We start from the raw sequence: 15205 nt of genomic DNA, 5'->3' as shown, positions 1-15205 counted from the left end.
AGAAATATTTAATGGATTGACAATAATAGCAATCGAGAATGATATATTGAAGAATATTGATTATGAAAAGTTGGTGACCAATTCTGCTTCCAAAATATACTAAGAGAACCTCGTGATTCATATAAATATGTAAGATTCTCTCTCTCTCTCTCTCTCTCTCTCTCTCTCTATATATATATATATATATATATATATATATATATATATATATATATATATCGTATTATTATTCTTTTATTTTGATTGTTTTTATAACATGTATCTAGTTATCGCAGTATGAACAAATTTTGTTTATATTGTAACATCCATAAAATTCATGAAAATTTTAAACTTTTAAATAAAGTTAAAAACCACCATTGTTTACAAATAGTTTTCAAAACGAGTTCAATATCATAGTAATCCCAAAATCATGAAACAAAACATGAGGAGGTGCACGATCACGCCTTCGCCTTCCCGCGATCCTCTGAGGTACCTTAAACATAATCCAAAAATATAAGCCCAAATCTTAGTGAGTTCCCCCAAAATACCAATACACAAGCAAATAACACATATATAATAACAACATGCAATGGGTCCATAGCTAACAGACTGGAATACCCCTAAGCCCACAACATAAGTCTGGCTTGCCCCCTGGGCCCACAGCCTATGTCTGGCTTGTTCCCCGGCCTAATCTGTCCTCAGACTGAATACCACTAAGCCGTCAGTACGAGTCTGGAATGTCCTTCCCGGCTCTCAGCTCGTATCTGGAATGCTCATGAGCCCTCATTATGAGTCTAGCATGCCCTCCATGGCCCTCAGTTCATCACTGGTATGCTCCAGGGTTTGTTGGCTACAACACAAAGCAGTACAACCTCAACCTAACCCACACAATATGTCGACATAAAACAAATAATATCATATACAGATAAACAGTCAGTTTCACAGGTAGTCCTACAGATCTACTAGACTAGCATATCAAAACTAGCATCCATATATATCCCATACTCAACATATAAACAATATATGGTTATCAAACCAATGGGTCGGCCTTGGTGCCTTCGACCCGAAAGTACAGTAAGGAAAACTCACCTCACAAGAAGCACATAACTGATAAGGTCTGACTCCGAATCTCAGCTCTCAACTCAAATGCCTATAACCACCAAGTGACCAATTCCATCAAAACCCAATAATACCCAAAATACCCTTAAAGTCAAACTTGGTCAAACATGGTCAAACTTGGTTAAAACCCATAAACCCACTGAGTCAACCCAACTGAGTTAACTCGAAAATGGTTTAACCATGCGAGTATGCAGGGCGTACTCCGGAGGTATGCTCATCGTACGCAAGCCTCGCATTGACTGCATTACGGGGACGTTGACCGAGTACGCGGGTCGTACTCCCTTCTACACGGGGCGTACCCTAGCAGAGCCCACAACTTTAATAAGGGCTTAATGGCTTAAGCACTTAAACATAAACTTCATATCCATGGTCCAAATGCACCCCAAAGTCATAAAGTCTCCAACTTTATGACTTTAAACGTCCATAAAGTCCTTAATACATGGTCTTAATCCATTAAGACCTTCTACAAGAAGCATGGAGCCAAACTAGCTAAAGGGACCTCATTTTTATGGCTTAGAACCTTTTCTAGGGTCTGAAAGGACAACCCAAAATGTCCAAAACCAAACATGCATAACAATGCGACTTTTGGGACAAAAAGAACATCATAAAGCTACCAAAATGAGATCCAAGCAAACCAAGCATAAAGGTAGCAACTTTTTACCTTCTGGAGCTTCCCAAGAAGGTGATGATCCAAGATCAACAAGCTTGCTTCAACTTCTAATCTCCTTGATGCAACTCCTTCTTCCTTAAGCACACAAATAACATAATTTTAGCTCAACACACTCTCTTATGGGGTTAGGGTTTGCCAAAAACGACTCAAAGGCTTGGAGGCTGAAAGGATGAGGCTAAATGATCCATAAAGGTGTTTAAATACCCCTCAAACCCTAAAAATTAGGGTTTCACTCGGACTTAAGTACGCCCAGCGTACATATGTGTACGCCCAGCATACTAGGGCCCACCCTAGTACGCTTAGCGTACCCACATGTACGCTCAGCGTACAACTCTTGCTCCCAAAATTACAATTTTGCCACTAGGGCTTCTTAGGGCTACATCCTTACAATCCAAGAACCAAAATGAAATAATTTAAAACCAAAGGAAGGATTTGAAAATACCTGAAACCCGAGATGTTACAATATATGTTGGATTAGGTGTCTAAGCCCATAACTATAATTGGTATGTACTTGAATTGATAGCAGCACAGTCCTTTTGGGTTGCCCTCAAACCTAGCAACTGGACAAGGAAATTATGAAAGGAGAGATATTAATTTATAAGATTAATAAATTAATATAAATGATTTATTAATATGTTAAAAGATTAATATATTAATTAGAAATCATTATGTTTAATTAATAGTTAGCCAGAAATTAATCAGAATTAATTTTGGGGTTAAAAGTATTAATTATAAAGTGCAGGGACTAGTTTGCAATTATCAGATAGTTGAGTGGAAGGCTCCAGAACCTCCTTGGAAGGAGGTGGACGAAATCTATAGGGGAAACCCTAAGGATTTCGTCCAAGGGGCTTTGGATAAGGCCTTTGGATTAGCTTAGGCCCCAAGCAAAGGAGTATTAGGGTTTTCCCTAAACCCTAGATCCCTCAGCTATATAAGGAGCCTCCCAGCTCCTGAATTCGCCCACTCCTTCATTGGTGAAACCCTAGGGCCGAAAATTGCATACTCCCTCTCTCTCTCTCTCTCTCTCTCTCTCTCTCTCTCTCTCTCTCCTTCTAATTTCCTTCTTGCTAGCTCTTGGGTGTGATTCCATTAGAGGCATTACATTTGTGGTGCTAAGCTTCCAAGAAGATCAAGATCAAGAGGATTGTCAATTGTTTGCTATAACAATTGAAAGGTATGTAACTCTTAAACTCTAGTTTGTTAATTTCGAAATTAGCCTCTCTCCTCTAGGGTTCTTGTTTTGAAATTCAAAGTTATATGTTCAATAGTTAAAACATAGATCCAAAGTAGGTTGCATGTGAACTTAGGAATTGTTTTCTAGTTTATTTGTTTCACCTAAAACCCATCAGTGGGATCAGAGCCATTGTTTGTTTTAAATTGAATTGCTATAATAGTTGAATTGCAAATTAGGGTTTATAGCCATTAAACCCTAAAGGCCAAAATTTTCGTTTTTAGGGTTTTTGGTTCAAAGGGTTTTTCGAAAAAACCTAGCCTCCATGAACCCTAATCTAAATTAGGGTTAGGGTTTTGGAAAACCCTAGCCTCCTCCCTTAAATTTCGAAATTTGCTTGTTATTTTAGGGTTTTATCTTATTTTGGATAATTATTACTTGATTGGATAATTATTGCCTAATTGGATAATTGAGAAAAATAAGGAAATTATCCTTTACCCTATTTTTCGAAATCTGGAGGGATAAGGATTAGGATTAAATTAATTGTTTAATTTGATTAGATAATCCTTACAAGATTTAATAGATTAATTAAAAGTTAATTAATAGATAATTATTAAATCTAGTTATTTGGTTTATTTTAAATTTAAATTAATAGTTTAATTTTTCGAAATTTATATATAAACCTTAAAGTTTTAAAAAGTTTAAAACACACCTTATATATGTATTATAATTAAAAGGTTAATATTATATATGTATAAGAATATGGTCAGTTAAATCGCTAGTATGCCTCATTCACGAAGCTAGTCTATAAGGGGGGTATAAGGAAACTGCCTATAAAATGGTAGTTGAATGGGTGTCCACTCTCACCCACCGCTTCCTTGATTAGTGGAGGGTCGTTAGCAGAACGGGTTTGATAGGACAACTACATCTCATTAAAAGTATAATGTTATTAAATAAAGTACTAGAACGTTATTTTACAAAATCCCAACTCTAGTTACTTTAGGAAAAATGTGAAAAGTATGCTAATCCATGAAATTGCACATTATGCTTTATTGGTCGTTAGTGGAGCGTGTGTGGTTAACCAGCACACTAAAAGGCACTAATAAAGAGTAGTAATGGGTATCTCATAATTGTCATTTTGATGGAGCGTGTGTGGTTTACCAGCACATCAATAGTTAATGATAAAGACAATGAGGTTACCAAGCACATTTGCATGGTTATTCACATCTTGTTTGTGATCCTCGGCATCCCAGTCACAAATAGAAGAGCATAATCCGAGATTAAAACATGCCATTGAATAGTTTCAATGTATCTAAAAAGAATTAGGAATTTCACTTCGTTTATTTCGTCTAATGGTGGAATTGGTGAATCGTCATTCACCTACCTTTATGAAATTTACACTTGGATCTCGGCATCCCATTTCTAAGTTGTGAATCTTCATAGTTGGATCCTAGCCTTAATATCTCTTTTGGGTGTTTTATTAAGGATTCAATCAACTAACTTGATTTCTCCCGTTTTGAAGATGTCAAAGTATGACAACTATGGTCTTCCCAAATCCCATGGAACAAGCCTTCCGCATGAAGATGATATTCCACGATTCGATCGAGGAACACGAGATCATGCTTCACTTCCTCCACCTCCTCCTATTGTTCTCCCTAACCCACAAGTTCAAGGCTTGAAAAGTTCAAACTCACTCAAGCCCTTTTGGCAAGTAAACATGAAGAAGGAAAGTCAGTGTGTGCACACGTCTTAGAGATGAAGTCACACATTGAGAGGTTAAGAATGTTGGGAGTCGTTGTCTGTGAGGAGCTGGCTGTTGACTGGGTTCTTCAGTCGCTTCCTGACTCATATAGTGAGTTCTTAAGAGAGCACTATATGTTAGACCACGACGTGACCCTCATCGATCTCACCTATTTGCTTATTGCTGCTGAATCAGCGATGATTTGGCGCACTAGAAAAGCAAAGTTGATTGGTGGATCTGCCTTCCAGACCTCTATGGATATAGGCAATGGCAACGAAAGGCATGCCATGGTCGAAAAGTTTGATCATAAGAAAAAGGCAAAGTCTAAAGTAGTTCCGTGTACTGTTCCAAAAGAGTCAATTTGTTTTTATTGCCAAGAGAAGGGGCATTGGAGACGAAGCTGCCCAGTCTGCCTGAGAGATCTAAGAGATGGGAGAGTCAAGAAGTATGGCTCTACTTTAGGTAAAATCCACTATCTAACTCCATTAAGTTCCTATTCATTGATTCTTAATACATAATGTGATAAGATTACATTTGAATATTTTGCAGGATCAGAGAAAAGAGAGGAAGCTTGATGGAAAAGCAAGATGAGTATGATCACGAAGAAATGGATCACGATCGCATGGATTCGAAGATCAGATTTTGAGCTTAGAAAGTTATGATAGATTTGTTAGGAATATTTGATTACATAGTTTTTCAGTTGATTTTGCATTGTAAGGACATGTTTTCCGCTGCTTTTATGAATAAAATAAATTTTGGTTTGAATAATTTTATATATCCTTGCAATGAAATCGTTATGAAAAATTGATGTTTGTGTATTACTACAATGAATGGATTTGATTCTTAATTATGTTATTTGTGGAAATGTCGAGAATTTGCCAAATAAGGGAAGATTCTCATCGCCCAAGTTTCAATTGGACAGAAACTTGGAATCATACAACTAGGTTGCGTGATGAATGAGAAACTTCATATTTGGAAATTAGACTAATTCTTTGGCAAAGTGTCAAGAGAAGGACTAGGAGATCGAGTACACTAGGTTGTGCGTTGATCAAGTCCACCACAAGAGTGATAAAGATATTCATCATGATTTACTAAAGTTTAGTAAATATGGTTATACTTATAAGATTAAGTATAATTCTGAGTTGATCGAAAGAGTTTCAATCAATAGCAGAACGAATAAGAAGAATCAAGTAGGCAGAAAGATAAAAGTTTCTCTATTCTAAGAAGAAGGGAGAGTACCTTTTATTGTGTTTTATGATAGGTCTTAATGATTAAGAACTATTTCTCAATTGGTCCTCTAAGTGAGTCTTAGTGCATTTGCATGTCTAAAAAGAGGAATCGAGAATTATGGAAATAGTTAAATCAATAAGTCAATCATACTTCATTCCAATATCAAGTCTTAAGAGTCATACTCCAAGATTGTGACTTGAGTGACACGTCTTTAGTAGGTTTATAACACTCAACAAATGTGGAATTGGAAAAAGTCTTCTTATTCCTGCACATTTGAGATTGGTAAGTTGTGATGTCTTGGATAAGACAAAGATCAACTAGAACCAATTATGTGAAGTGATAGTCTTGATAAAAAAACTACACTAACTCTTGAATATTTGTTTTGTCAAGGAATGTTTCTTGACAAGAGAATCTTATATGTCAAGGAGTCAGTGGGAGTCTTAATGGTCTTGAAAGGTTTCAAGAACAAATCAAGAGTTAAACCTAGTTGATCATCACTAGCACACGACTTGAGGTTTAAAGCCTATCGTGGATGACATACTCCTTTTCTGTGCCATTCCAATTGAGTTAATTATGCATGTGAGTTCTATGAGTTCTCATGTGAATGCATAAAGACAAAGCACCTTGATCAATGGAAAGTACATTGATAAGTAAGGATGAGTTGCTAAACCACTTGGAAGACATGGTGGGCACTCGTGTTACCATGAGGCAAGAAATCGAGATTGAGCACGTTCGGTCCATATGAGTTTGGATTTGTCGCAAACTTTGTTTTTGGCAAATTCACATGGATAGGAACACATACACCATAAAATCTAAGTGGCATAAGGTTTCCCTCCTTCATGAAAATGATTGTGAGGAAATGCTTTCACTAAGAGAGATTTTAAGAAGACAACAATTGTGAAAATTGTATTCTCAAATTCGATTATGATTATGGCATCCCTCTTCATAGTTCGAATTGTGAGATTTGGCAATTAGTTTGAACATTTGGGACTTAGTAACATAAGTTCTGAATTTGTCTAGACACACATATGAGCTTTCTAAGGCAAAGGTGTATGAGTTTAAGAAGCTTAGATAAAGGCTTATCAAAGCATTAGGTATTAGAAATATGAACTTAAGGAATTCAATAAGCATTGTTTTCTGGAAGTTAAAATTGTTTTCTGAATACATGTCAAAGCTAGTGGGAGCATAAGTGTTATGCTGGTAAGAAAATAATCATCATGTTAGTGGGAGCATGATTATTATGGTAAGTATTGCAAGTTAGCAATATTAATTATAGAAAACAAAGATTCACTTTGCAAAGTTGCAATGGTTGAAAAGTTGTTTTGCTATAATTAAGGGAGAGAATATTATACTTCGTTTCAAAATTCTAAAGCTTAGATCGAGAAACGTTAATAAATTTAGTCAAGGATACATAGTGCATTCTCAAAATTCGATTATGATTACGACATCCCTCTTCATAGTTCGAATTGTGGGAACATGGCACATAAAATATTATGGCAGAAGGATGATAAAGTATCACGTCTTTATGTGAGACATTATGCATCGTGTCCAATACGCTTCGGGTATAGGATCGATTGCATATGCTGTAATATTTGACCATTCTAAAATTTTCCAAATGCCTAGGGCATTAAGAGGGAAAAAGGGACTAGAATCGGTTTTGACTAAAATAATTAAACAACTATCAAAGGACGATCTGAGGTTTACTGATGATTTGTCGCTTGGGAGTAGTTGGAAGTATAGTACTGAATGGACTATATTGACATTATTATGAATAGATAAGATTCTATTAAGAATGAGTTGTCATATGGCAAATATGGAAATGTTTCCATTAATGGGAGTTGGATATTAAGAAATATGTCTAGATTAGAAACTTTTATGCGAGAAGGATGTTCAAAGGAATGTACTTTGAATGTGAGACTTCACATCTATGGAATTGTCTTGTAACAATTTCCGATAGAATACCTTGTAATTTCATTAGTCGAGTCTTAGTAACTTTTGTGCTATGACATTACGAAAGAATCATTGCATAAAATGTTAGAATCTGACATATTCTAAAAGTGGTAAGAATTTGGTATTCTTATACTAATAATAAGGATTGGGGATTGTGAAATGAAAAGTTTTTCAATTGATCTATTTCACAAAGTATGGACCATAGGAAACCAAAGTGTGCATGCTTGGAGCATGGGACAATTGTGGTTATAATTCGAGTGATAAGTTGATTTTCTGAAATAGTAAGCAATGAATAATGAGTAATCAATATGGTGTTTAAATAAAAGTGTTTTTATTTACGCTCAAAAGCTTTGGGGCCATATAGGATTAATATTATTATTGTGTTTCACTTTGCATGTTTTGACTTCCTGAATAATAAGATTATTCAAACTCCACAGTCGCTCGTACTTTTAGAAGTAAGTAGTGAATCAAGACTGTCGTGAATTGGATTGCAGACTGTCTAAGGATAGACATGGCAATAGAATTGCTGCAATGTTCATGAGTACTCAGAAATTGAGATTTGAGTATTGGATAAACCCTCGCTCAGAGTATCACTTCATGGAATTCATCACGAGTAATACTGAGACGATAATATCTTATAATCTTGAAACGAAGATATATGAGTTGTAATTTACAAAGTCGGTTATACATTGGTGATACGAAAACGCAGCAGTAACTTGGTGTTATAAAACGTATTGTCATGTATAATTTGATGAGTAAAAGATACAAGCATATGAGTCAACGTTTATTCATTCCTTTTGCTCTAACCGGAAAAGCGATATATGTGGGCCCCTCGATGATTTGGTGTTGACTTATGTGCTGGGCCCAGCCAGGACTAAATTGATGTGTTCAATTAGAAGTCCTACATCATCACAAATCAGAAATTGGGAAACATAGATTCTGGACAAAGAGATTGATTACATTCCATGTCTTATGTCTGGGGATATCTTGCAGAACGAAGGATTATATGATCACTTATCTAAGGACACGTAACTGACCGGGTCAGAGTTCAGCAGCAGCTTTTGGAAGCTACAATTTGCTGGTCAAATTTAGAAGTCATACTAGCAATTATAGTTATAGACTTATCCAAGTGGGAGACTGTTGGATTAGGTGTCTAAGCCCATAACTATAATTGATATGTACTTGAATTGATAGCAGCACAGTCCTTTTGGGTTGCCCTCAAACCTAGCAACTGGACAAGGAAATTATGAAAGGAGAGATATTAATTTATAAGATTAATAAATTAATATAAATGATTTATTAATATGTTAAAAGATTAATATATTAATTAGAAATCATTATGTTTAATTAATAGTTAGCCAGAAATTAATCAGAATTAATTTTGGGGTTAAAAGTATTAATTATAAAGTGCAGGGACTAGTTTGCAATTATCAGATAGTTGAGTGGAAGGCTCCAGAACCTCCTTGGAAGGAGGTGGACGAAATCTATAGGGGAAACCTTAAGGATTTCGTCCAAGGGGCTTTGGATAAGGCCTTTGGATTAGCTTAGGCCCCAAGTAAAGGAGTATTAGGGTTTTCCCTAAACCCTAGATCCCTCAGCTATATAAGGAGCCTCCCAGCTCCTGAATTCGCCCACTCCTTCATTGGTGAAACCCTAGGGCCGAAAATTGCATACTCCCTCTCTCTCTCTCCTTCTAATTTCCTTCTTGCTAGCTCTTGGGTGTGATTCCATTAGAGGCATTACATTTGTGGTGCTAAGCTTCCAAGAAGATCAAGATCAAGAGGATTGTCAATTGTTTGCTATAACAATTGAAAGGTATGTAACTCTTAAACTCTAGTTTGTTAATTTCGAAATTAGCCTCTCTCCTCTAGGGTTCTTGTTTTTCAATTCAAAGTTATATATTCAATAGTTAAAACATAGATCCAAAGTAGGTTGCATGTGAACTTAGGAATTGTTTTCTAGTTTATTTGTTTCACCTAAACCCCATCAATATATATATATATATATATATATATATATATATATATATATATATATATATAACAAATTATATTTAGAGGCCCATTTTTATTTTTCGTACAGGCTCACAAAATCATCGGGACGCCCTTGGAAATATTGTTTATTCATTTATACATTGAGGTATATATTCTTGACCCTTAATGTGTTCAATTCATATTTGTGATTAGGGTGTAAATAAACAATGCAAATCACTAATTAAACGATAGAATGATGTTGGGAATAATTTGGGAGCAATGGGTAATCAATTACATACGAGTTGTACTTTTTTAGTATTCAATTAACGATTTGTGGAGCTTTGGGTAGAATTTCTTCGTGCTTAGGTTAACGGCGAAAATATGGATAATGAGTGGTGATGTTGTAAGTTGTAATGCTACATGAAGAGTTTAAAAGAGACATGTTTTTAATTCTCCAAGCTAACAACAAATGAACTATACCATTTTATACCTATATCAGCCAAAAATTATAATTATGAGGTGTCTTATTAATTAAAATGCATAACTAGGATCATAAGTAGAAGTAACTGGGTTAGAAATGATGGAAACTATTTGAATACGTGCATGTGCATAAACAAAAAACCGACGTCTCTCCCACAATCATCAATGAGTCACTTAAATAGGAGAAGTAGTAAACAATTTAACACTGATATAAGAAGCACTACCCAAAGACTACAAAGCACTATGGTCTATGGACTAGAAATGATAAAGCCACACTACTAGCAGATTTTGGATTTTTGTTGTTTAATTATATTTGGGTTTACATGCTTGTTTCTTATATATATATATATATATATATATATATATATATATATATATATATATATATATATATATATATATATATAAATAAAATATAAATTTCCTAATTTAATATACATTAGTAGTATATGCCCATAGACTTATAAGTTAAATCTATGCATATATGATTTGCTTTTGATGCGACAATGTTTTTGTTAGTTTTCTTGGTAGTAATAGTAATAGTTGTGCAGTGTAACATCCGGATCCTCAAGTTATGGAGATTAAAGTAATTATTGAGTTTTGTGTTGGCCACGACGTGGCGGATGTATTCCCCACGACATGACATGACCATTTAATTCACGTATCCCAAACTGGTTGCCACGACGTGGAAATATATGGGCCACGATGAGGTGATTTTTTTTTCTGGGAAAACCGTAATTTCGGACTCAAGACCCTATTTAAAGGAAACAATGGCTATGGTTTCCTACACCATCAACATCCATCTCCTCCAAAAGAACCCTTGACCAAACCCTAGCCCTCTTGAAGTTTTTGAAGCTCTTTTGCAAGCTTTTAGTGATAGTGAAGGAAGATGAAGGAAGTTTGGTGCATTGTTTCAGCAAGCTGTAACACCATGGTTTCCTGGTATTTGCACTTTTAACCGTGTTGTGTTGATTTTTGACATTTTGGTCCAAACACCGGGTGTTTGGCATGGAACGCTAGGCGTTCAAAAGTCAGGCATTTTATGATGGACGTCGAGCGTTTGCACGCAGAGACCAAACCCTCATCTTTAGGGTTTACACCCTATTTAAAGAACATTATGGCCTCTAAACCCTTCACCACTCCAGCCTCCATCCTCATTTCAAAAACCCTAAGTGTGTATGAGAGTTTGAAGCCTTGGTTCATCTTTTTGGTGTCTTTTAGTGTTCTTGGCAAGAGAAGAAAGATATTTTGAGTATTATGGCTGCTCTCTACCTTGTGGATCTAGACTCTTGACATCTTGGAGCATCATTTTGAGGTATAAAGTTCAGACCTTGATGTCTCATTTGTTAGATCTTGATTTATGGCTACTTTAGGTTCTTTTTGGTCCCAAAGACTTGATCTTTGTGAGTTTGGAATGCTCCAAAGGTTTGGACTGTCCTTTCAAGCATAATAGTAAGTCTAGAATCATAAAAATGCAATCTTGGGTCTTTATAATCTTCCATGTAATAGTTTTAGAGTTTTGTAGTTGATTTTGAGTTAGGATCTTGGTGTTGGGCTCATTATAGCTATGCATGGCCATAAAGTTTGCAACTTTATGGCTTTAGACGTTCCATTATGTTTGGATCTGAAGTTTGGACATGAGATCTTAAGCCATTAAGTCATTGGCTTGAAAGTTGGTAAGCAGCGAGCAAACGCCAGGCATTTGCATGTGAACGCTCAGGGTTCGGACGCCAGGCATCGTAGAGATGAACGCCAGGCGTTCTGTGCAGAAGCCTAATGGGTCGATTTTGGCCCTTGGGTTATTAGGGGTTTTGGGCTTTGGACTATCATGTTGGGCTTCCTTGGATTTTAGGCCTATGATGGGTTTGGGCCCAATTTGGAAGATTGGGCCACACATATATTATGCTTTAGGATTGGGCCTTCATATGGTTGAGTTAGGCCTTGGTTTTGGGTCAAGTTAGATAAAGGGTAAACTGGTCTTTTACCCTAGCTTAGACTCTTAGATATGGGTCATAATCCAATTATTTATTGGATGTGTTTTATGTTGGCAGCGCGGGGATTTGTCGGACCAGCAGACATATATTTATCTGATTGATTCAGCAGTTAGAGGTGAGTTTCCTCACTGAGTTTAGCGGGTCGAAGGCACCAATGCTGACCCATGGTTATTATGTTAGAATGCTAGATGTCTGCATGACCCTTGCATGTGTTATGTTTTGGTATGCTTACCAGGCAAGGCCCGATGTCGAGCAGGGCCCGATGACTGTACTGTATGCTATTTTCTTTGTGATTATCGCATGTGTTTGTATGATTATATGTTTATATGTTTATATGTATACCGAGGGGGCTCGATGTCGGGCAAGGCCCATTATGTGTTTGTTATGTATGGTATGTGGTATTTTGGGGAACTCACTAAGCTTTGTTCTTATGGTTTTCAACTTATGTTTCAGGTACTTCTGGTTCGAAAGGGAAGAGCCTAGGATGATTGCAAAGCACACACCACCTTATTCTGCGATTTGTGAATTACTCTGATATTTTATGATGTATTGATACACTTTGATCCATCCTGGTTTTATGATGATGTTTTAGTTTACCGTTTTATTAATTTAAAAATGAAAATTTTTTGGTCTTATGATTGGGACGTTACACAAGCAATCCTCTCCCATCATAATGTGCATCTTCTGGACTTCTTGTAAGTCCTTAAGACTTCATATTTATGGTTTATTCCCTTAGATCTAGGTTATATCAGCTCATTTTGGTCCATGGCTTTGGTTAGAGTGAGTGGATGGAATAAAGTTAGCAACTTTATGGCCTTTCTGAGTCCCATGAGCATTATACTCTATGGATCTAAGAGATGAATGTGGTTTGTCAACTTTACATGAGTTTTTGGTCACATTTCCACCTTTTTGACCTAGCTTGGGTAAAGGACATGCATGGGGCATGCATGTCCATAAAGTTTATATTTTTATGAGTCTTTGATGTCCCTAGAAGCCTTATGGAGAGTATAAGCTAAGGGCTTAATGGATTAAAGTCTGAATCCATTAGGCTGACCAAACCAAGAAACCACGACGTGGCGAGTAGACTGCCATGACGTGGGGGTTAAAAGGATTTGCGACTGTTTTGACGCTTAGTTGCCACAACGTGGCTAAGGATTGGCCATGACGTGGCGACCATCTAAAGTTGACTCTGACCATTAACTTTTTGAATTGGTTGACTTTTGATCACTTGGCTAGTTTTAGAAGGAGGATTAAGGGTTTACCTTGTATGGTTTATTAGGAGGTGTATAGCACCCGTTCATTGGCTATGACCTGTTAGTTGTTGACTACGTCTTCAAGGTGATTCTTCTAACTATACTATGTATGATGTTAGTCGTCTTTCTGATACTTGCATGGAAGGCCATAAGGGTAGCCTATGATATTTGTATGAAAGTGTAACACCCAAATTTTCAAAACAATTTTTCACATTTTATAAAACACATTTTCATTCATAATCGTTATAAAAACACCATTGTATCACATAGTCAATCATAACATCATATCCCAAGATCATAATAAAAATCTCCCCGTGTGTGTACTGATCAAGCCGGCGCCTTCCCGCGATCCTCGCTGGTACCTGAGACACATAACACAACACTGTAAGCATAAATGCTTAGTGAGTTCCCCAAAATACCACACATAACACATATTAGCCACTCGAGGCTATAACTCTGTTTGACACTCTGGTCAAAGTGTCTCTGTGGGACCCCCCAGTCCCATAACTCTGTGGGCCCTCTGGCCCTAACTCTATGGGTCCTCTGACCCTAACTCTGTGGACCTTCCGGTCCTAACTCTGAAAACTCTGTAACATACATAGCATATAACACATAGAAATCACATCATGCAAAAGCATACACAATACTCTGTCTCATAGCTCTAATTACCACTCTAGGTAAAGTATAGTGAGAAGACTCACCTCGGGTAACTCGGTAAAGCTCGAACTCTGTAAAATCAGGTCTAGCCTCCGCCTAATCATGTAAAATAAATACTCTCAATCAATACATCTCTCAAGGCTAGACTATTCCTCCTCTTAGTACTCTCAGAAGGGTAAAAGACCATTTTACCCCTCTCATAACTCAAAGGCCCCACTATAGACCAAACCCTAAAAGTCAACCAAAAGTCAACCCTCCGGGTTATGCTGCGCGTACCAGATGTGTACGCTGGGCGTACCCGGCAGTCTCTCAGAATCGGGGAACGCCACCCCGTACGCCGCGCGTATTGGGATTACGCCCGACGTAAATCCCAGTTTCAGTCCCTTAGCTCTTGAGGTCTTAAACAGTTAAGACTCACGTCCAGCTTTTAGATCTGACCATTTTTAAGCCTCTTAATCCATAAAGTCGATGACTTTAAGCCTTTGCATGGCTGAACAAGTCACTAACACCCAAAATATACCATTTCCTAACACTAGAAAGCCCAATACTCAAGCATGATCTCATATCCACGACCAAGATGGGAACTTTATGGATCTATAACACAAATACCACTGAAATGGGACAGATCTAGGTCCATGGAGCACATTACACTCATAAAGTCTCCACCTTTGGGACTTTTAACCCTAAAATGGTCCATGAAGCAACAAACCAAATGAAGAGGAAAGTTTTGAACTTTATACCTCCAAATGCAGCTCCTTCCTCTGTAGATCTCAGATCCAAACTTGCACTTCAAACTCTAGTCTCCACAAACTCCTCTCCTTCTTCTTCACTAGCACACCAAGGCACTTTTAGCTCCAAAATCACACACACTCACTAAGAACGATGAAAAGTTCTCTCTTAGGGTTTTACTCACTGCTATGGAGGCTGAGAAATGAGCCTTAGCGTCCAATATATAGGGCACAAGTCAGAAATTAGGGTTTGCACCTGG

Source organism: Lactuca virosa, chromosome 8 (assembly GCF_052849685.1).
Source record: "Lactuca virosa cultivar CGN04683 chromosome 8, Lactuca_virosa_CGN04683_v6, whole genome shotgun sequence".
NCBI classification, from domain to species: domain Eukaryota; kingdom Viridiplantae; phylum Streptophyta; class Magnoliopsida; order Asterales; family Asteraceae; genus Lactuca; species Lactuca virosa.
This window is presented reverse-complemented; position numbering follows the sequence as displayed.